The 24,110-nt window shown below is 42.5% G+C and overlaps 1 protein-coding gene across 6 annotated transcripts in view; it reads left to right on the top strand.

Moving 5' to 3' along the window:
- The window catches only part of KALRN (kalirin RhoGEF kinase), a 518,343-nt gene that overhangs the window by 386,941 nt on the left and 107,292 nt on the right, over positions 1-24,110 (top strand). The window lies entirely within an intron of this gene.

Below are 24,110 nucleotides of genomic sequence, written 5' to 3'. Positions count from 1 at the left end.
AAGAGAGACCAGCTGTTGTTCGACTTTTATAAATGTGCTGTGATTTTTCAAAGAATCATATGTCAAAGATTTGGTCCCATTTATGTTACATTAGAAACGTCTAGATCTGGATTGATCTTTGACTGAATGGGAAACAGTTAATGTTGATTCATGTTAGTCAAAAATAGTTTTTTTTTCCAGCAAGATTCTGTCTGTAATGGTTAGACAAAAATACATATTAAGAGATCAAGTGGCTGAGTTCCTTTTTCCTCTAAATATATGCTAATGAGAGAGCAAGCTGAACTGTAAGTCATTAAAGGCCATTTCCTCATTACTGCTTATCAAAATTAACGTTCAGTGACCTGCAAATTATTCACTAATTCCTTCCCTTTCTCCTCATGAAAAATTCCTTTTCACTTTGTTCATGCAGTTGTTGCACAGCTTAGAATGACAATATCAGGCTGTGACACTGGTGGGGGGATTCCTCGGGCTGCCCTCAGACTTACGTCCCTCGTCACGTCTAATGAGGGCACACCGGCACTTGACAAGACCTAGGGCCTGAAAGGTCCAAGCACCACTTTGCAAACAAGCCTACTCAAGACATGAAATAGATACTCCTGGTTCAGCGTCATGCCATTTTTGCAAATTTGCATGTTGATAGAAAGGACAAAAGGGTTAATTAAAAGTGAGAAGAATATGTGGTCCCCCCCAAATGAGGACATAAAGAGAATAGGAAGTGTCCATCAGTATTTTGGAGTTGTCTGTAGCCGTTCTTGGGGCAGGCCCTAGTCATCTAAAGTGCTAGACTTAGAAAGAAAGGAGCAAGCAGGATTCTGAACTTGTTTTAAAGAAGAGGTCTGGAGTTTTTTTATTTCATCTCAAATTCTACCTTCCATGTTGTCATTAAGCAAGAAACTGTTCCTCATCTAAACCTGATCATTCTCCTCCTGTTCTTCAAGGAACTTCAGTTCATATTTATTTATCCTGTGCTGTTGTTTTGAGTTGTTTCTGAAGTTTCGTTCTGGTGATTACAGTATGTTTGTTTGATTTGGCTGTACAATATTAAATATATCCCTCTGGAGGAACAATATGTTTTCTTGTTGGCAAAGATTTTTTTTCCTTTTAGAATTCATCATTTTTGTGTGGTTAATGCTTATTAGCTGTAAAGTGCCAGGTTTGTTCAAGAAACTTAGAAAACCTTGGAACAGTGTGGTTCCAGCTGTAAAGGGCATATAGGGATAACACAGAACAACTGTCTAGAAAGGAAGAAAAGTTTAAGTGTGATCAGAAATTAGTGTTAAGAACAGGTCTTTGAGCAACACTGTTAGAGTTCATTGATCAAGGATGTTAGAGGACACTGGAGATCATCCAAGTTCAAAGTTAGTATTAGCAAGAGGTTTGATATTGGAAACAAAACTGTGTGTGAAGAAGGGTAGTAAGGGGAAAGAATTGCAAATTCCCTTTTTTTTCATATAGGGGATCAAGTCAGAAAAACACAGATCACAGCCAATATTTATAAGAACACCTTTAATTCAGGAGTGGAGGGTTTTACTGGTGTGCAGTAGCTCTTAGGTGTGCAGAAAATCTTGGAGTGTCCTTTCTTTCAGGTGTATATGTATATTTGCATGTAGTAGTCACTACCACCTTGGTTGTAGTCTGAGTTATACAACCAGTTGTTGATGCTAGTGTGTGCTGGTGGCCTTGTCTAGACTTGGATGACTCTTGGTGCACTGAATTTATCAGTTTCTGGGGAAACTTGTCTCCAGAGCTGATCAGTTCTGGGGAAAATTTCACAACCTACCATTTCAGCTTGTACTTTTCCTCTCTTCAGGTTGCCGTCTGCTGGTAACCATTTCTCCATCCAAAACCGTATATAAAACCTATATAAAACTCATTCACACATTCTCATGTGGAAGAGGCATGGCCTCATAAAAGGTGCAATGCCTGATTATGGGCGAAAGGGAGCAGACAGACAATGAGTTAATTGATTTTTAATGCTTTGAGCAAGGCCACTTCTACCTCAGTCTTTGTGTGTTGCCTGGTCGAGTACAGTTGTGAGCATGGAGGACCATGAAGCATCACAAGAATTTAGATACTGAACTGGGAGGCAATAGGAGGACACAGAGGAACACAGAGGGCAAGCCACAGGGAATCACAGAGCTGGGCAGGCAGCTGAGGGAGGTGAGAGCTTTCATGAGAAATGCAGACATCGGATGTGAGGGGACCAGAGGAAGAGATCACACCACACAATGTATCATTATTTTGATTTCTCTTTCCTCTTAGATCCCAGTAATGGTTTACCTCTTCTTACCCCTAGGTCAAGTAGGAAAGGAAAGGCTTTAGGTTATGGGGACGGCTACTCTGGTTGCTTCTGCTAGTCCACAAACTCACAGTCTTTTCAGTGATCTGAGGCAGTATTTATTCTGGAGCCAAGTATTTTTGCTGCAGGATGCCGCAGGAGGCGCTTCCCTGCCATGGAGTCAGCATTCTCCCCACCTTGTAAACCACGTGTGTGCCTTAACTACTGGCAACCTACAGCTGAGATACAGACATCCAAAGCTTCCCCCAAGCCTCGGTTTCCAGAATCACAGTGCTGCTGCTCTCCAAACCAACTTTATTTTTTCTGTTTGGATCTTGCATTAATTTAAAACCCACCAACAATCAAAATCAAACTCACTCTCCTCAAACGTGTGTGGGCGAGAAACAGAGGGGTGTGAAACGTATGGCGCAACTCCACAACCCCTTTTCTCCTTGGGTTCATTTTTCCTGACACTACAGCATCACTTCCTGACCGTACTTGCAAATAAACAATTATTGAAAGAACATGGCTGGACCACACATGCGTATTTTCCACTCGCGTGGAGAAAAGCTGTGTGTCGGCTGGTGGTTATTTATTTTCACAAGAGGCGGTTGGGTTTGTTGTCGTGTCTTCAGGGCACCATCTCTCGAGGTGCTGAGCCTTCTCAGCTTGCAGAGGCTGCAGGAAGAATTGAGGGTGGGAACCAGCTGTGCCCCACAGGTCTCGGGCCTCACTTGGCGTTATTACTTCTGAAAGTTTTCCAGTGTTGATATTTACTGTGTGATCTTGAGGAGTCAATAGAAAAGGACAGCGGGGGGGGTCTACTCAAGGGAAGGAACACTTTCCTTAACCAAACCATGTGATGTTTCTTTAAAATTGGAGTTGGAGTTGTTAAACCATAAGATTGAAGAGTGACATTTATAGAGAGAGAAGAAAGTAAATTGAAACGCACGTAGAGAAACTTCAGCTTTCTGGGTTGCTACAGATGATGCAGCGAGAGCTGATTTTTGTATGAATTTAACTAATTCTCCTTAGAAAGGTAAAGGGCCACATTCTGCATCTGTTGCTACCTATAAAATGGGAGAAGTGGCAGCCAGCTGGCTGGTCTCTGCCGTCACAGCTAGGCACAGAGGATCCTCCGCTGTGCAGGCTGTCAGTGCATGCTGGGCCACTTGAAAGGCCGACAGCACCCCGTCTCTGCTACCCCCATAGCCACCCAGCAGCAGACCCAGCCCGGGGACACCTTTCCCCAGCTCTGTACTGGCTTAAGCAGCTGCTGGCTGCAGGGTACAGGTTAGGGGCTGAGGGCTGTGGTTCATGGATCACCTTTTGTTGCTCAGCCATTGTTTTTATTGCAATGGCTGAGCAGAGCGTGACTGCATCCCCTCTCCCTCTGTGGCTGAAATATAACAGAGGTGTGCACCAGGCCTTCAGGGCTGGTTCTTGTGAGTTATCCTTTGAAATCTCTGAGGTTTTGTATTCTTTCAGAGGTCTTGGTCTCAGTGCTACGTGCAGAAACGCTCTTCCATCCCTGAAGTTGTGCTGCCTCCCCAGCAACTGAACCTTTGCTACCTTTCACCTTTATGAAACCTCTGCCCTTAAAGCTTTCTTGGAGAGAAATTCCAGGACTGAGAAAGGACTTTAAAAATCAAACCTTTCTCAAGCTCATCAAGTTGCTCCTTTATGCCCCTCTCATTGTGTGATGCCCATGTGTTATTTATGAGTACTTGGTCGCTTATTTCCACAAAAAAGATAGCATTGTTGAAGCTGAAATGCAATTAATTATGTGATACTGCAAAGAGGGAGGAAGGGGAAGATAAGAGCTGTTGCACTGGGTTAGGCAGCTGCTAGGGTCAGAGATGCAAGGCAGAAAAGATAAGTCATTTAAGGAAATTGAAAGAAAACAGGATGAAATGTAAGTCAGTTTTGTTTCACCAGGTCAAGGAAACCACCTCACTGTGCACCAGATGAATATCTGGCTCTGAGCATCTTGTAGCTCCACATCAGCCCTTCAGGAATTCATTGACTGCTTGGGGTTTTGTTTCAGTAGTAGCAAGATTTGCCTCCAGCCTTTGAACAAAACACTTTCCTTTTGAGAGGGGAGGGAGATGAATAAAAATAGTTTAGTAAGAGCTGGGCTAAAGCGGATATCTTCTAAACAAATACACAACTTATTTTCCATCTGCTGGTTCCCAGTTCTTGGTTGCTGTGAGAGAGAAAGAGCATCAATGCTGTGTTTCAGCAGAACCAGGATGTGCCTCCCAGGGTGCAGATCTGAAAGGCGGCCGCTTACATCCATGAACCCAGCATTTTTGTTGATAGGAGTAATATAGGAACTGCTAAAATTGATCCTAATGAATGAGGGCTTTCCTTTGCATTTCTTAATGTTGTGTCTGATAAATTCCCCAAAGAATTCTTCTGGGCATCCCATCCCTATGTAAAGACTAAGCCTAAGTGACTTAATAGGATAAGTGCTCTATAAAGCAGCTCTGTAATATTTTAGTTGTCGTCTTTCATTTCAGTAACAAGCATAAGGGAAGCTAATGTCCCGGTACACAGGGATTTGCAATCACCATTAATGGAGATAATTCCCCTCATGGGAAACAATATAAAATACCATCACAAGAGCTAGAACACTTTTCTAGCTTTTCTTTTTAATCACAACAGATTAGGTGTCTCTTGCTAAATTTCTTTGTGCTATAGAGGAAAAAATAAATCTAGCAAAGAGAAGTGATTTTAAATCCTTAAGATAAACTTTTGATGGGGACAATAAAGGAGTGATTCTGAGTGTCCCAAGGCAGCATCTATATGATGGAGGAAAATGAAATAAAATCATGGCAACTTTTAGCAGTTTAGTGAGTATTAAATGAGTCCTGAACAATGGCAGAATTACGTAGTTTTTACCATTTTCATATTGTCATCGCTAACAGGCGAAGTCTCACTTTTCATTCTATTTTGATGGTAAATCCTGATTTAACAAATATGCAGACAAGCTGCAAAAGGGCAACTAACTTCACTTGCGTGGCATGTCTATCTTATATTCTGTATTCATAGATCTCAAAGTCTACTGCAAAGCAGTTGGAGTCATTTTACGGCTGAGAAAACCATGTCACAGAGCAGTGATGTGATTTGCCAGAGCTCACACTGCCGCCCCAGCGTGAAGAGAAGTTCTGTTTCAGTCCCATTTTGTGCCGAACCCACTGGGCACCTTTTCTTATGGGAGATCAATGGACAGTATTTGTTCAGAGATTTTCCTGACACATTTATGGTAGTACAATTCAAAATGTCATTTGTGTGCATCTTGTCTTCTCCACCTTCAGTTTGGCCTGAATTAGTCAGCCAAATTTATCTATTTTCATTATTCAAACTCTAGTTAGGCCAAACCTTCAGAGACATGGTTTGCATTTCTGTTTTGAGAGAGAAGTTTGGCCCGTTTCAGGAAGGATCAGATAGCTGCCCTGTCTGGAAACAAATTACCTGCTCAAGAAATGTTAGTGTCCACATATTTAGGATCCATTAAAAGCTAAAGGTGAGCCACAAAATTATATCTGGATCCAAATGCTTATTTTCCCAAGAAAAGTGATTCAGCTTTCTGTAACTGGGACTGAGCAGCTGTGGAAGCAACTAGCAGCAAAGTTAACAAGGCAGGAGAAGAGAGCGTTCCTACTGAATCTTGAGCAAGTGATGGGAGGCTTGGCATCCCATACCAGTGACACAGCATGTGACCCATACAGCAAAAATTAGAAATAGATTTTCTATTTTGCTTTGTTGGAGGAAGGGCAATGAATAGTGAATCAGACTGTGTTTAATATAGTCAGTGATGGACAATGAAGCGTGAGGGGGGCTTTTAAAATCCATGTTGAAGTTTTTCATCAAGGTAGAATTTCATATGAAATTTCTTGCCTTACTGCTTGAGACAGAGCTGAAGTCATGTGCTTACCTGCGTTTACCTGTGTGATGAGCTGTCAGGTTTGTAGAGGCTGCCAGCCACCATCGCTCCACCACGAGGGCTGAGAGAGAATCACTTGCCATGTCCTACTTTTTTTTCCAGGCACTTTATGTTCTTAAGAAAGCGCTGGGCAAGGTTTGGTTTGACACTTTGTAGGTTTAACCAGAAGTCTATAAGTGTAGCAAGAACCTTGTTTTGTTCCTGGAAGCATTTTTGAGTTTGGGGGGAAAAAAAAAGCCTCTCTGGGGCTGAATGCCAGGTTACAAATGAAATGTGCTGTAAGAATGAGAACACGCAAAGGAAGGAGAAGCCTTTAAAAAGCCGCTTTAATGTTATTTCTTCTTTCTTTTCAAAATGCAGAAGCAGCTTGCAGTGCTCAGAAGCTCTTAGAATCTGTTTTTCATGTCTTTAAAATATACATCAGTGGAGATAAATACATTGGTTTGTTTTTTAATGAAGTGAATCTTGGAACTGGATTTGAAGGTTTGCTACAAACTCTTCTATTTAAATGCTTTCTTATTTATGGCACCATGCTTGGAATGTTATACATAGCATTATCTGACTATTAACTCTTACAACAAGATGGATTTTAGGATTAAATAAATTGTATGCATTCCTTTTAAATTGCCAGAGCCAAAAGGGTTAGGAGTGTTAGATTATCCAGCGGCAGCCGTTCCCCCTGCATAGCCCAGTGGCGTTGTACAGCAGCAGTGGTGGCTGGGCAGGAGGGAAGAAGCTGCTGGAAGCAGCAGTTGGATGTGGAGCTTGAATTGCACATCCTCTACTCACCGCATAGGGTAGGTGGCCTAACTGTTTCACGAGCAGCAGGCAGAGAGAGAGAACGGTAGCTTTGATTCAGCACAACACAAGCTCAGTGCTGGGCGTATATTTATTGTCCTTTGCAGACAGTGAGCTCTGAACCTTATGTGCTTTGTTTGCTAAGTATTACAAGTTATTTTTTGCATTGCCAGGTTAGAGCCAGCACTATGAGCTGGTGTAATGTGCTGACGCAAATGATTATTCCAGGAGCTGTCGGAGGGGCAGCGTGTGTGACTGGTCACACTTGTCTTCTGGGTGCAGAAAAATAGATGTTTTCTCTTTTCACTCACTGAAACATAGCAAATACAGAACTCACTCGTGTAAAAGTGTGGTGTAAAAGTAAACATACAAGCTGTCTTGGATACAGCTGCCCATCACACCTGTGTGTTCCCACTCCCACTTTTGGAAATCAGTTATGAGCCCAGGCCAAACCCTATCCCTTTTAAGCACACGGGGACTGACTTCAGTGGGACCTGAATTTGCCTCACTGCTCAAGCAAGTTATTGCTTTCAACCTTTATGCTTGAAATTGGAGAGTTTTATGAGCCTGATGCTGGCTTTGAGCCAACGCTAATCTTTTAGTCAAGCAAGGAAGAGTCATGTTTTTAGATGCAAAGATTAAACATTTCCTTCCTGCTGTCCCACCTGTGTCCATTGAAGAGTGTTAATTGCATAAAGAGCTGCTACCATTTACAATCAGCTGTTCCTTGGAACAGTCGTCTTCTGTACACCCCTCTCCAGCTTCTGCTAACGTGTGCTCTTGGGTGATTAAGTCTTATGCAAACAAACTCTTGACTGGGTGATCATTTCCTTACCTGATTTCTCATATTCATGTGTTATTCTCCTGTCTGCTGCATAGTGTGCAGTGGTTCACTCCATCTTCAGGGTTGGGTTTTTTTTAAGAAAAAAGTGAAATTTCCTATCCTTCATTTCTTCATGCATCTAGGATGTAAGATTCAACCTCTTTGTTGCCAGGAACTTTGTTCACTGATGCCAATTAGTCAACGAAGTGCTTTAGTCCCACCATCCTGTTTTAATTTCATCCAGTGTTTTGGCTGGATGAAATAACTGGCACGGTTACTCAGATTGGTATGGCTCAGTTGTACCTGCAGGCAGAGATGGTTTTATCACAAAGTGTAATCGGGCAAAGATATATGATTTATCCTATTTTATTGACTGCAATGTCAATTGAAGTGTCATTGCTGAGTAAGGCTTTTGTTTTAAGGGAAAGGTAAAGGAACAGGAAGAGGGAGGACAGTAAATAATGAGCTGCTCAGTTCCACAGAAATGACAAGAGATGTGAATTTTAATGAGAGAACTAGCAGAAGGAGGAGAAGGTATCAGGTGAACCTGTCTCTTACATTAGTGAATAAATGGGGTGCATTTCAGAAAAACAGGCAGTGGGAACAAGTGATACTGTGACTTTCTGGTCTGTTCTGTAGACTTGAAGAGTAATGTGACTATTTTGTCTGAGGTTACCTGTAAAATGGAGAGCACGGGGTACTTGTGACAGCCCTTTGGTCTGACCACTGTGGTTGGTACTTTGCAAAGATCAGAAACGCTGTCAGGCAGTGTGACTGGGTAGCAAGAGGTGGGAATGAGGACTCATGCCTAAAGAGGAAAAGGCGGGGAGCGGGAGAATGGGAACAGCAGTAAAGCCTAGAGGCTGAGACGAGGAGAAGAGCAGGGAGTGAGGGCATGTGGAACAGCCCCGAACAGCATATGGGAGTCCCTTGCAGAGCAGAGGGTTGGGCAAAGCCCCACCAGATCCACAGCCCTCTGGTAGACTGGCTGTGCCCAGGTGGCCCAATGTGTCTTGCTTGCCTGATAGGAGCCCGGTGAGAGCAACCCGTGGCAAAGGGCCCACTGACTTGATTGTCCAGGGGCAGCTGAAGAGGAATCTGATGCCTCCCAAGGATACCAGGTAGCCTGTTGGCTGAGATTCCTTCTCTAGAAATGAGATGGTATCACTTAAAGACGCATTTTGTGCTGTTGTGCTAATGTCTTTTGCAGAAGAGTAGGAGAAACAGCAGAATACTGTCTTTTGGAGTTGGCTCCTTGCAAGCAAATTACAGACCATGAGTAATGAATGCATTTGACAGCAGAGCTTTTGATTTTACAACACATTCATAACACCTTGGAGCACTTAATACCTTGTTAACCCAATTAGCATACGCTAAAACTGCCAAAGCAATCTGAATAGCTATTAATCACATGCCAAACTGTCCAAGATCATGCTTTGTTATTACTGCAGAGGCAGCTAAGGGTAGATTGGGACAGAAGCATCTTTGAATGTCTAAATGCACATGCAATTGGTTACAGTAAAGTCAGAGAGTACAGAATCAGAAACTGATATAATAAAAGAAACCATCATACCATAGACTGTCTTGCCTCATAGGCAGTGGGAGACCTATAGCAGTTTAAGCGGAAGTCACTTATCCTGAAGCTGTAAAAAGAACCCTAAATGATTTGAGCTGAGCAATCACTGACAGTACTGTTCCATCCCGTAGGCTGTGCAGGTTTTTTCTAGCATGTCTCAGAAAAAGGAAGCATCAGCTAAACACGATTGCAGCGTGCAAGCAAACACACTTGTATCTATGCTTGCACTTACGTACTTGTATTGAGCAACTTCAGATTATACCCATCGTGAGTCATTTTCAGTCTCTAGGCTTCACAGCTAACAATAAAGAACAGTTCAGCTGTCAGGCACGGGTGATCCTTGACCTCTGTTGCAAGACAGCTTTTAAAGGTGTTAATGTAATGGGACCATTTGGGCCTGTCCAGAAGGAATGAGACAAGGGATGTGTGTCACAAATAGGCTGCATTACTGTGTCCATTAGGGAGCTGCTTTCTGTTCAAGTTCCCGTAGCAGTCTCTTATGCCAGAAGGATTGTCTCACAGTAGTGAAAACTGAGGTGGTTTCTAATGACATAGTAATGAGTATCTGTGTTCCTGCATGAGGTATAAATAATACAAAAGATCTGAGAAACCTTCAGAAATTGCATTTGACCTAAAAATGAAAACAGCGAGAGGGTTCATAAGTGTCAAATCATTCCACTTCACCTGTGACTTGATGAAGAGATTGCCATTCTCAAAGTCTGCTACGTCTCATTTTTAGTTAACACAACAGAATTGCAAACCTGGTATATTGACTCCAGGAATAACAGTGAAACTACAAATAAAGAGCGTGAGTTAACGATGGATGAAATCAGGTTCGTGTAAATAATGCCAGTTAGCACCTGTTTATAGAAAATAAAATTAAACTAGCTTGGTAATTTTTTATGGGGTTATAATTCAGCTAATAGAGGAAATAGTGTCTCAGTGATAGACTTTTGTGAGCATTTAATTTGGGCCACATGATGTTTTTACTAATGAAGCAGAAAAATAGAAAACAAACATGGCATGTATTAAATGAATTGAAACATGGCTAGTTGGCAGATATAGATATAAATAGAATTATTAGAGGGCAGGCAGGTTTGTAGAGAAATCCTGAAGAGATTTGTCCTTACCCTTGTGAAGGGAGAAAGTTTTTAACTTCAGTTTCTAAGGAATCAAGGTTTTCTTTCATGTTTTCCACATCTGTTTGTGCTCTGCCCTCTAGTAACTTTTGTACCCATTGGACAAATTGCAAGCAAATTGACAGAAGCATCAGTATAAGGATAGGGAGAGAGACCCAGAAACTGCTCTAATTAGGAGAAATGCAGTAGTATGAACACATGTATTTATGGACACACACATTACTACAGAATCCGCATGGCTGAGAGACCTCATAGATGCTTGAGCCTCAGAAGAAGCTTCCACTGTAGCTGGAGACTGACCATACCAGCCCAGATCTGCAGGGAGCCGGGCCGCACTGGTTCTTCTCCATGGGGACTACTTATTATCTGTGAGAAACTCAAAAACAAAAGTATGCCACTAATGCCTGCAGCGGGCTGAGCAGTCAGGAGCAAAGAGAACAGCCTGCTGATGCCCATAGCTTGGTGTAGGTAAACAGGACAAGTCCTAATACATGCAGATCTCATTGTCGTAGAGGGACGCATTTCAGCCACACTTGTAGGCACAGGGGTTAGCAATGGTGTTGAGGAGACTGGTGATTTCCCCAAAGCCGTGATGGCTTTTGCATTGCTAGAAATGTGCTAATCCAAACAATGTTTCTTGCAAAAAAATACCCACTAGTTCAAATGCAAGCTTGTACTTGGTCTCATGAAAAGGTGGCAGCACTGTCCCTGTTTCCAAGACACAGAAGGGATATAGGAGAGTGAAGCAGTCCCGGTTAAACACTGGACAAGAGGCAGAGTTGGAGTTAAAACCAAGATCATCTATATCCTGGGCAGCAGCCTTCTGCTAGGTTATTTTAGCTTCCATATCTGTATGTTCCCATCTTTAGGCAGCAGACCAATCCATGTGAACATAAAAAAAGCACCTTCCTTATATGAAAGTTCGTAACAGCGTGGGAGACTCCGCACTCTTGAGACATAATTATGCTCTGCTCTCTTGCTAATACTTCAAGATTTTAATTATTTTGAAAACACATCTGTAACAGCACACACAAGAGCAACAGGGTAACAATAACAATAAAGTTGTGTTGTGTTCTCGGTATAAACTCTTTGGTTTGGGGTTTACGATTTATGTGTTCTGGAACCGGATTATTGCCTCATAAAACAATCCAGCAGCCTTTTCTCATTTAGTTAGCCATCCATTTTTATTAGGGTCCTCTATAGAATGCCTGCAATAATATTATAAAGGTGCAGAAGGTTCATTATTTCACAACAAGTGGCTAGCCAAGACCATTATTATTTTTACAACAGCCGGGCTTGCTATTGAAATATAGTTTTGATTATAACCTTTTTTTCCTCCTCCCTCTTTCTCTTTTTTTCTACCGAAAGCAGAGATGTGCAATTGTTCCTTTTCAGATTGCTTTCCACTGCCCCACAAACATGTCATTTTCAGTGAAATGGGTGGATTATAATGGGAACAGATCAGTGATAATGCATTACTGGAATACAGCCATCCCCAAGAGAGCTTATAATAATATCCAGTCTTCCTAAGCTTTAAAATCTGCAGTTTGGACAGCCTATAGCTCTAATATGGAATCTAGTTCTGAATTTTCCCTGCACTCACAATTCTTTGATGCTCAATTATTGTTTGGGTTCTCCCCTCCCCGTCACGTTGCCATGACAACTGCCGTGCATAAAATCCAGCGCTCAGACAATACAGCCACTGCTTTAGAGGGGCTCCAGGCTCATAAAAGTTGAAATTGTTGCTCAAAGAGATTACTGAAGATTAATGATTCTGCTCTGAGCACCGCAGAGCAAATTTCTGAAAATCATGGTAATTAAAAAATATATGCAGGCGATGTCTTCTCCAAGTCAGGAGTGTTGACACCTGCTGGGAGTGGCGGAGTTACTGTAAATCTGTGGTAAAAACATCTGTGGGTATTATTCCTGCATATAGTTTCTTCACGCTAAATAGCTACGGTGTTTAATTAGCTGTGGTGATTTTCCTTCGCCTGTTTTGTGGTTGTAAATTGAACGTACTGACCCGGGCTTGCCGCTGGGGCTGGAGTGGGTTGGCTTGTCCCGGGTTGGTGCTGCGTGCCGTGCCGGTTCAGCCTAATGGCCCCGCTGATGAGAGCGGCTCTCTGTTTCCTGCCACCGGCCTGTCGTAATTTCATGGGCACATTGCTGGTCGTAAGGAAGATGAATACAGAGCTGCAAATTGCTCGCGCTGAATCATAAACGAGGACTTGTTTCATGAGCCCATTAGGCACATGCCCGTAATGTTAAACATATGCTGTGCTCTGCTCAATAGGAATAGAGTTAGCACTGGCTTGATGTTATGTGTGTGTTTTTAAGTCCTGCGCTGGTTTGAAGGTCTTAAGAGTTGTGAACCTCACTGGGACAATGAATTAAATACGTTGATTATATTTGTAAAAGTGTTAGCTATCTTCATATTCAGTAATAACATCTTTAATATTACATGCCATGTTAGTTGTAACCAGCTGTCATGCAGCAGGACTTAAAATTATTTTAACGGGAGTCAAAGAAAGGCATTTTGTGTTCCCCAAAGACAACAGTACACAGTCGGTTTAGAGTTTGCCTCCCTCTGAAGGTGAGCAGTACTCCTCAGGATAAACTCCAAAATCACATCTGTTCGAGAACGGTATATTACAACCTTATGTTACTAAAATCAGAAGAAACGTGTACTAGGAAAAGCCTAGCTTAGGAAGAAATCTCATGTATTCTAAAGGGATAAAAAAATTAACTCAAACCAGATGTATAAAAGCTAGGGCCATCTTTGTTCACTACAGCAGATCTTTCAAAATCTGTTTTGTATGGGGGCTGTCTGCCACATAGTATCTCTGTTCGTGCCCATAGAGGAACCTGCGAGCACCAGGAATTCATGAAAAACTCACAATGTGTCCATGCTGCAAGCAAAGAACAAATGCATGCAGTCCGAAAGGGAACAATAATTCATTTTGAGATCCAAAACTGTTTTTAAATTAGCTGTTTGTATGTTAACTTCCTCAAATCAGAAGCTTAGCCATCTGTTTCAGTTAATTATTTAGCCTTTGGCTGCAGTTTAATCATTGTAGGAACAAGAGGCAGGGGAATCAGCAGTCCTAGAGGGTTCATGGGGACCATGCCCATGAGATTGAATTTAGCATCAGGCTCCAGTGCTTAAATAAAGGGTGAATTTGCGTTGCTGTGCAGGGTAAAATCCCTGCCGGGGCCGGCGTGGCAGTGAGGCTGGTGGGGATGCACAGGTGTGGTGAGACTCATTTCATTGCTCCTTGAAGGTTCTTGGGTTTGGTTCCCTTATCCAGGACGTGATCCTCTTTGAGGACGGCTGGGTTCTCCCTTGACGCAGTGAGAATAGCAATGATAATAATAAATAAATTCGGCTCTGCGAATTTGCTAACCTGGTGTTCGTGGCCGAACTAGCCTGGTCTTGTCCTGCTTGTGGTGAGCTGTAGGCCTGGGGTAAACTGCAGCAAAAGCCTAAGAAGCGTTCAGGCAGCTGGGCCAGCCTTTTTCTTTGGGGTTATTTCATGTCAATTGCTGCAAATTAGACGCACATAAAATTTATAATGTGTGGGTGCCTGTGCACAGAAATTTAACTTCCTCAGTATTTACAGAATATAAAACAGTCCTCCTTGTTTAAGGCTAGGATGAACGTTTCTGTCACATTAGGAAGGAAACCTTATTTCATTCTGCAGCTGCTATTTAAACACTACGAGATCTCTTTTTAATCCTAGGCAAAGTTCAAAACAAGATGTTTCAAACATCTGCTAACTATTACGGGCCATGCCTGCTTAGTAGAGGTAATAAATTATAGCCAAGAAGAGAATCAAATGTCTTAATAGTGTTTTTGTTCGTTGCTTCAAAGTTTGTCCTCTTTCAGTGTTCTCTTCTCTTTTTTAGCACGGTAGTCAACATGCCTGCAAAGAACGTTGTGCTGTGGGTGAGGCGGGTGGGATCGCAGTGGGATGAGGGTGACACCCTCTATTTTAAGTTAGGGGAAAAACAATAAAGAACTTGGCTTCTTTTTTCCAGAGCAGGGAGAAATCGAAATCAATCATAAAAACGCACCCTCTGTGCTACGTGCCAAAAACAAGATGGGTGGTTCTAGCAGAATATGGGAGAGAGGGCATTTCAGTTTCCTCTGAAATGGGAGATAAGAGATCAGCTTTCTCATTTGTCATGGAAACCTTTTGTCAACCCAGTAACAATGACGTCAGGGTGGCAGTGGCACGGAGACAGGGTTGGTTAATATAGCACACACCTGTTGCACTGCCAGAGGGGAAGGTATGTCGGCTTTTGCATTTTCCATCCCTGATTCTCAACAACTTTGGTGAAGGTTTAGAAAGTGTTATTCAGGTCCCAGGGCAGTTTTCCTGAGCTGTAGCAGATTCACACTGTGAGCAGGTGGTGCTGGAGCTTTCGCTCATGAAGAAATCCAGCTAGGAAGCATTTGCTCAAGCAATGCCATTCTACAAACCCTCCTGTTTGGGGTATCCTTTGGGAGGGTGGTGAGAGCAGACTTGTACCTCAAAAGAAGAATGCCGAATTCCTTCAGTGTGTTTGCTTTGCTGGAGAGTAAAGGTTTTGCTAGTGTTTACCAAAAGAGCTTTTTAGAAGCACTTCTATAAAACGGGAAAACCGAACGTGTGTTTATTACGCGACCTCTATAGCTGTAGATGTATAGCAATAAGCTGTAGCCCATTTTTGGAATGACTGTTTACCTGTCAATTTTTTTACTGTAATGCTTTCATGTTTAGGGTTGTTGACTGGCTACGTTGTCTTTTTTAAAGTGATAGGAGATCGCTTTCTCACTTGATTCAGTGTTGCTTTTGTGACTGCGTTCCCATATTTAGTAATTAAAAAATGTTTTCACAATTCCTTTAAAAATAAGCTTACTTCTTTTCACGAGAAAACTGTTTTAGCAGGGAAAGAAGTCCCTTTTCGCTGGACTGTTCATGTTTACCAGCAAAATCAGAGATTATGTATTTGCAGAAGACTTTGAATCAGTTAAAGAATTACACTGTGTCAGTAGTTGATGCAGTTTCTGTTACCATGGCTAAAACATGAATTTACATTAGTTGCATTTCTTGTCTGTGGTAACACATGATAATTCTAATAAATTAAAGTGTACCCTTGTTATTGCTAAACAGTATGCATGAAATTGAATGTTTCCTGTCATATAGTTTGTAAGAGGAGAAGAAAAGCCTATGATATGGATGATGATTCAAATTAGATTGGGTTGCAAAGTGGAATTAAGGCTGAGAAAAACAATGGCATAAACTGACATACGGTGATCAGAGAAGGAAAATGGAGGCAGCCAATGTAAATGACATTTGCTATACAAATAGAAACCAAATGTATGTAGTGGAGCCAGTGAGTTGCAGAAATCTTTGCAAGAGAGAACCATCTGGGATTATAGTTTTCCAAATAGCCAATGAATTAAGATAAGTGCTCAACTGATAACCCATGTCATCCTAATAGAGACGGATGATGTCAAATGGCTGCTAAGTTTCAAGGAGGTAAAAAAAAACCCCAACAACCTGAGTGATAAACATTTTGTTTTCTATAGAAGACGAAATTGTCCTTCATGTGAAAGAAATAAGGTTTAGCTACATTGGTACTGCCATTGTAGGGAGTATGCGTAAAAACTGTGGAAATACCTATTAAGAACTGTAATTCCCTTTGGCTTCAGTTTGAAAAACATTGTACAGTCATCTACATTTTTCTTTTTCTCCTTACTGGTAATTTCGGCCTGACAGAAGGATACTTTGTGTTACCTAAAGTCTCTGTAGTATCATTTACTTTTATTTGGGGACTTTGTGGCTGGAAGACAAGAAAAAGACTTTATTCTTGAAACGACTGGGGAGTTCTTGCTGCCACTGATAGGGAAACTGAGATGTGGCAAAATGTATGGGCTAGTTTTGAAGGTGCTCCTTTTGTCTTCATCATCGATATCTCAGAGATGTGATTGTGGTCTCTACAATGAAGTTCCCATGTGCTCAGTGTAACACAGAGAGAATAAATAGAGACTGAGGAATGGAACCAAGTCTTTTATTTCTCAGTGACCCACATCCCTCTCTCTAGAAATAAAATAACTTCCCACCCCATGCAGACACTGCAGAATTATGTGATCAAATGGTCTCACCACATACTTTAATGCTTCTCCATTTTTACAGACTGCTTCTTAGTTTGTCCTGATTGCAAGTACTCACATCAGTCCTGGCTCACAAAAGAACACAATTTACAATTTAAGCCCTATTGGTTTTTACTGAGCTTGTGCATACGTGTGGGTGCTCTCCTGAATTAGACCTACAGTGGGTGCCTCTTGCATCAAATTCTGTAAATTCAGGATGGAATGTGAGAGAGACATGTGTTAGGGTACTGAAATGTCCATTTGCCTCTCTTCTTTTAAGTTTTCTGTGCCAAACTGTCTCTTCAAATCCTGCAATTTCGGGATTTTTTTTAAAAAAGGAGAACAATTTTGGCAAAAAAAAACCATCCTGGTTTTTTTTTTTTTTCTCATTCATCTTTTCTTTAAAGCCTGTCTAGCTGGAAAGTGGATGGAAAGGCTGTACAGCTCCAGCTGACAGAGCACGCTTCACTTTTTGAGACCAGCAAACTCCAGGAGTTTTATAAAACTTCCAGGATGTCGCCATTTGATTGATATTTACCCAATCCAACATTAGGCATCGAAAGCAGGTTACCTGCAATGCCAGGACCGCCGCTTCTCCTGCTTCCCATCCCCAAAGGCCGCGTCCCAGCTCTCAGGGCCGGGGAACCGCAACTGTCCCCTGCTGCCACCGCCCTCCCTGGGGAGCAGCCCGGCTTCCCCAGCGGGAGCAGGGCAGTGGGACAGGCTGTCCATGGGGAGCCCAGGAGCTTCTCGGCACAGGAGGAGAGGAGATGGCTTGCTGCTGCAGCTGGGCGGTGGTATGGCGGTGGCCAAAAACCTCTGTCTGCCAAGAACAGGCCTGCCTCTGAATGCTGTTCCTCTGAGTTCCTCTGTTCTCTGCTGGGACTTTTCAGACTCTTTTTGCATTTTTTCCCATGCCTCAATGGTTCATACTACTGACAAAAATACCTTTGATATAGGAGAGAGGCGAATTCATTTATCTGCACCTTGGATCAATCCAGACATTAGTTATGGTGCAATATGGAGCAGTGTGATAGAGTCCTTTTTTTTGCTGGAGGGACAGAAAGGGGAATCGGAAAGAGAAGAAAACTGCAGGCTGTGATTAAGTTATGTACGTGCTCTTAATAGAGTCGCTACTTGCTTAGGCCTTGCGTGCGAACCCTGAGAAGGAAAGAAAGATGTTTTGCATTGTGTTTTCATTGTTTACTTGCAGGAATTTATCACTGAAAGAGCCACCAGCTCTTAATTATAATGTAATGTGTGGTGATGCAACAGTAAAATCCCTTTTCATGCAGTAAAGGCTGAGTTTATTCTCTTTTAGTTCAAGCAAGTTTTCCCTCCACTTAGGACTCATTCAGGCAACCGGAGCATTTCAGCAGTTTTTTCTTTAGGTTGGATAGGGGTTAGTGAGATTTGGACAGACAGCTCTGCTACTGTATTGCCTGGGAATTGCTTACTTATTATTTATCATTATCATTCTTGTCCAAAATATGCTCACATTTTATGAGAGGAAACAGATGCTTATGCCAAAAATCTTATAGCATAGATGAAGAAATAATGAATTAGTGAAATGGAATTTATTAAGGGAACACAATTCTGTGACTGGAAAAGGAGATATTCAGCCAAGAAAGCGTCTTGTTGGCTATTCAGGTTAGGTAGGTGCAATTAATGTAATGTTAATACTGTACAGCCACGTGTATGGAGGGTAGGCTGTGGATGTTAAGAGTAATAGTAAGTGGAGTTCAAGAAAGGTGCGACAAAGGTTAATAATTTCTGTCTTCATTCTAGGGCTCTTCAATATGCAGTTTGGGAAACATCTCAAAGTGAATCAAGGTTTTGTATGTGAATTGCTTGGTTTCATTACAAGTGCTGATCAGCACTGAGGGCTGATTATCGACCTGCTTAGTTACCGCTGCTGGTATTCACCATCTTCCTTTGTCCACCCCCAGGCCCTCGTTTTGTCATCTGCCTTCTGCCTCTGCAGTCCCAGTTCTGCCACAGCCCCGTGCTTTTCCCATGTCTCCACTCCTCTGTGCGTGGGCTCCGCTTGTCCCTCTCGTCTGTAGCTAGGATCCCACAAAATCTTCTTCTATTCCAACTGAAACAAAGGTCAGATCCACTCTATGGATTCGCTGTCTTTCTGCAATAGGGTTTCTTACACAGTTTCTTTCTTTCCCAGTTACTAGCAAAAACCCAAATGTAGTTCCCCTGAGCACATATCTTTATACCTGCCAATTAAGGATAAGATAGAGATTTAGTCTAGGGTTTTCAAAAGAAACCCTAAGAAAGTAAATGTTCAGTTCACACCGAACTTCACAGACTTCAGGCTCTGTCCCTCCTCTGTGCCTCTGAAATCCCCAGCAGTAGCTCTCTAATTGAGTTGCCCTGAACATGTCCTCCACGTGGCTTTAGAGACTCACTGAATATGGTAATGTCAAACTTGGATCTCATGCTGAAAATTTTACACTCGGCTATCAAGTTTTTTTGTTTATCCTGGACGCTGTTGCATTTCATGTTGTCGAATACCCTGAGGATGTTTTAAGCTGAGTTCGTATCACCTTCCTCTACATGTGTTGTATATAAAAGGGAACTGTGGTTTGGGGGAACAAAAGGAACACATGCATGAGTGTTGTGGGTAAACATGGACATCCGTCTTTGAAAATTGAGGCCTTTATTGATGGAACAGAATCTAGCAAGAACAGAAATGAACATATTCATCCAGGAATTATGTTACATGTAACAGTGATTGCACAGGGCAGAGTATTTTATCTGAAGTGTCTTCAGTGAAAGAAATGAAGCAGGAGCTGGGAACGTGCTTATCAATAGACCTTATTATTCTGCTCATCCTTTGATAAATGAACATAGCAAGTTCTTTCAGGGTTCCCTCAATCTTCTACTTGTTCGTGCTGGACTTCATTGATCCACATTTAGCCCTCTGTGATAATGTGACATGACAGCAAATGTAAATGGCAAAGTCAATGAGCATTTCCTTTCAGTTGAAATAAAGCAAGTCAGATCGACTATCAAACTCTTTGGATTTATATTCTTGTTTGAAATAGAATTTATTACCTTGTTAGAAACTAAAACAAAACACACAAAAAAAGCATGCAACCATTTTTTGTTATTGTAGTTAAAGGAGAACAATTTTATGGGAGGAGTGTCCTCTGGGCCTGCTCCAGTCAACTCTATCAAACAGAGAGGCCAAGAATGATAAAATTCAAAACCTGCAGCTGGTGGTTCCTTTGGGAGTTGCATTACAGTAGTGCTAGCAACGGTCTTTCGTTTTAAAGAGGGAAGCATATGACTGCAGCCAAAGGCCTTTCAGTGCTATTTTAGGTAAGCTGATCTGCATAAAGTCCATTGTAATCTCTTGTGCTGCTCAGGTTTTAGGCGGGTTTTTTTGTTTTATAATGCTGTTTCTGTGTCCACTGAAAACATCTGCTTAGACGTGCCAGGCTCGATCATGTACCCTGTTACATCACTTGGCAAATGAGGTCACCTCAAGTAAATAGCAGTATTATGGAAAGGAGACTGAAAGCTCCAGGATTTAACTGTTAGGACTCAAGCTGCAACCCATCCCGATGGCTGAAAATGATGCAGCAATGCTGAAAAGGCTCTGTGGGTGCAGTGGAGAAGGCAAGCAATAGGGAGGACTCAAACACAAGTTATCATCTCCCTCAAGATCCTTTTTCCACAGTGTGAAGCACTGACTGAGGGTATGGGCATGCAACAGTTTGCAAGCTCTCCTGCTCTGAATGGGCACTGCTTCACGTGGAGTTCATCCATGCAACCTGTTTGCAGCAGCAGCGGTGTGTTTTTACATGGTGATTAATGGGACCACTGAGCTGGATGGAACATATCGTTAGGATGAGACTTTACTATAACAACCAGTACACTACAGGCATTAGAGGAAATAGTTTGGTAGAGGGGGAAAAGGATCTGTCCTCGGCCATTGCAGGTTCTTTCAGCCTGAAGCCTGCCTGGTACCCAGCATCGTCTAACAGCCATGTCAGTAACGTGCCCTGGTTTTTCTAGTATGTACTAAATCCCTCTGAAAATTCCCACTCTGCAGTGTGCCACCTGCAAGGGGAAAAGGGGCAGGAAAACGTGCCAGCCAGGACCACATCTTCCTGTGGCAGCTTTGAGATGAACGCCACTCACTATTGTCATTCCTCCCCATGCATTCTCTGTCATCTCAAATCTGCATTTGCCTTTATGTTCTATTAGACCAACCTACTACTGAAAATTATTAAAAGCAACTTATCCAAACCCACCTTTGAGTTAATTTTGGGCCTAAGGCCCTGATTTATAGTAGTGGGACCTAGGGACCAACAATAAAAAAGAAAAATAGCATCTATTAAATCTGTAAAAAGGAAATGGCTTGGAAAAGGAGAGGGGTGCCAAGCAAGCCTCTCCAGCAGTGGCAGAGGGGAGTCAGACTAACAGGACCATATGGCTTAAACATAGTTTGAATAATCTCTTCCAATTAAAAATAAAGCCAGTTTTATATAAAACATCTGTTCTGTGAATTCAACAATTTGGGGAAAAAAAACCATCAGGGGATACTTTAAATCCTTCATCGTGTTTTTGGTTTCTCTGTTCATCCTTACCCAGCTAATATCCCTGAAGCAGGAGCATTGTGGTTTCCTACGATGCTACCAAGCGTCAGTGCAGGCTTTTGCATTTCGGCATGCTGAGCTCCCCACCCATGCTCCCTTCAGCTCTCCAGCCTTTATTGCACAGGGCGGGGGGCGGTGTTTTAGGAGAGCCCAGAGCACCTGAGGCAGCTCAGTGAAGATCAGCAGAGGGTCTGCGATGAAGGGGCAGCGCTGGTGCCGGGCTGGGCTGACACGGGAAGGGAGCCCTGTGTGTTGCTCTCCTAACAGCTGGAGACAGCTGGGCATGGCTGTGCATGCAGATACCCACTGGGGAGGGTATCTAATGTCATCAGGTTTAAATGTCTCTAAAACACAGTGGTACTTTGCGACTAAATCCTGATCTCTGCATGCTCGCAGAGGTAAAGAAGAGAGTTCAAGATTATCCCTTTTCCGCCTTCACGCACTCACTTCTTGCAGCAAGACCATAGCAGGAAACCAGCTTTGAAGCAATCTACAAGCGCTTGTCTTGAAATTGTCTGCTTTTTATTTGACAAGGTGGGGAGACCTGTTGCAGGTATTGTTTGAAATCACAACACTTTTCATAACTCCACTAAAAGTGTAACTGTGCAGACAGCAACATACTTGCCTAAAATAATTAGATTACAAAGGAAATATAATCTGGGGATATGTGTATTGAGCAAATTTAATCCAGTGCACAAATGGAGTATCTCTTTGTTCTAAAGCATTGCTAGGGTGATCTTACTGTCCTTTTCCTCTGAGTATCGTTTGCTTCCTTCTCAAGAGGACATCTGTCTGAGGTCTGTCCTCTAGTTGTTGTGAGCCTAGTTATTCAGGTAACTATTTTTATTTCAGTGTAATTTAAAAGCAGAGGTGGCTAATCAGGGACTAGGTCCTAATTGTTCCCTGATGTCATCATCAGGGAAGCTGTAGGTTCTCTGCTGACAAGCAAATAGTGGGGATCATACTCAGCTGGGAGCACAGTGTGAGGGGGGAACAGGGTTGCTGGAAGATTATCCCTTCTCAGAACTCTGGCCAGGGCAGAACACCCTGGTTAGGTAAAGGCAGATGTTCACGGTGCCCATCCTTCGCAAGGGCTCATGTGCTTGTCCCTTGTCTTACTAAACCTTCCGTTGAATTCTCCTCCTCTGCTGGTACCAGGTATGTGATGCCAACAACTGGGTTTCTATTTTAAACTCATCAGCCATGTAGACTTTTTACTGTGCATGCTTTGCCTGTGCTGTTGGTACCTGGGGATGTTTCACAAAGGTCCTGGCCAGAATACATGATCAGATATTGTGTACTTGCTGGCAGCATCTTGGGGGTTGCTGTCTGATGAATCATCTGTTGACTGAAACCCTTGACGTCCCAGGTCAAGATTGACTGCTTTGCTCAGACTGTGCTGGACATACAAAAGAAAGCAACTAGTCAGTAGTCCCTGATTTCAGTCTGTTCTTGTGCTTTTATTAACCCTGGGTGAGTTTAGAACATCTTGTGGCTGCGAAAGATGGCAGGTGGGAGTTTACCTTGGAGGGTTTCAGTTATCTGGCCTTTTCACCCTCTGCAAAACTGGTAGCAAAGGGTATTGGAGCCAGGTGCACTGGCTCTGTGTCATTGAGGAAACACAGATGATAGCTGCTCCATTTTGTGCTTCTCCAGGGAAAGGAATGGAATTTGTGTACCAGCTCTCTGAGCCAAATGCCATGAGAAAATCTTCAGTCTTATAGGATCAAACACAGACTGACACTCTGGTTCAATTTGTTGCGTGAAACAAAGTGAGTCTGGTCGTCTTTATCTTCAAAAGCATTTTTTATAGTTGGATGTGATATTTAATTTGGGTCAACTTTAGTCTTACTTTCTGGAATAAAGGCTCCAGAAATAATGCAGACAACTCCATTCAAGCTGTTCTGCAGATGTCAGCACATGCTGGAGTCCAACATCCAGCACAGCCAGGATATGGTCGTCTAGTAGGGACTCCAGCAAGAGATGCTGGACAGGAAAGGTATGTGCTATTTGAGACCATAACACCAGATTTCCTTTCCATTAGCATATTTATATGTCCCATGTGCCATCTCTGTCTGTTCTTCCTGCTGTGGAATAACATACTGCATCTTGATTTATAGAACACTGCACATCCAGATGCCTCTCTTATCTCCTGGCTGAGAAGAGCAAAGATGGTACATTTGGTCTACAGGATGTCACTATGATCCTAGCCATGTGTTTGACTAATTGCTTAAATATGAAGAGACCTTCCTGTGACGCTCAAGCAGTGATCTTCTCTGTTCAGTCAGACAGAACAAAAATGGTGGAAGCACCAACTCCATCTTAATGGAAGATGGGTAGAGGGGCCTGAGGACTAAGGAAGACTCAGAGATGAGCCTGGTGTTCTTCACCAAATTTCTGATTCTGAATTCAGTTTGGAGCAATTCTGCTGCCCATAATAGGTTATCTCTGGTTCAGCTCATAGCTCCTGAAATACAGTCCATCCCCATAGAAGCACCTCTGTACCGACACATCAAAGCATCCACCGGAATTGCCAGAGCTCTCAGCTGAGAGTGCTGCGGAGGTTTTAGAGAGAGGAACATGGGTGACTCAGTGTACGCACTCCAAACAGAGCCTGTTACAAAGTAGTAAAACTAAAGTCGTTCTCTAGTACTGAAATTCCTCAAAGGCTTCTTCTGAATTTGATCTCTCTCTCTAACCTCACAGTAAAAAGAAAATCTCTACAAAATTACAGAAATCTTTGCAAAAAACTCCGCAGGGAATAAGATTTCTCGTGCTTGTCCCCCCAG

The sequence above is a fragment of the Grus americana genome, chromosome 6 (genome assembly GCF_028858705.1).
Source record: "Grus americana isolate bGruAme1 chromosome 6, bGruAme1.mat, whole genome shotgun sequence".
Lineage (NCBI taxonomy): Eukaryota > Metazoa > Chordata > Aves > Gruiformes > Gruidae > Grus > Grus americana.
Note: the sequence above shows the minus strand (reverse complement) of the source record. Positions and strands in the feature narration are given on the sequence as shown.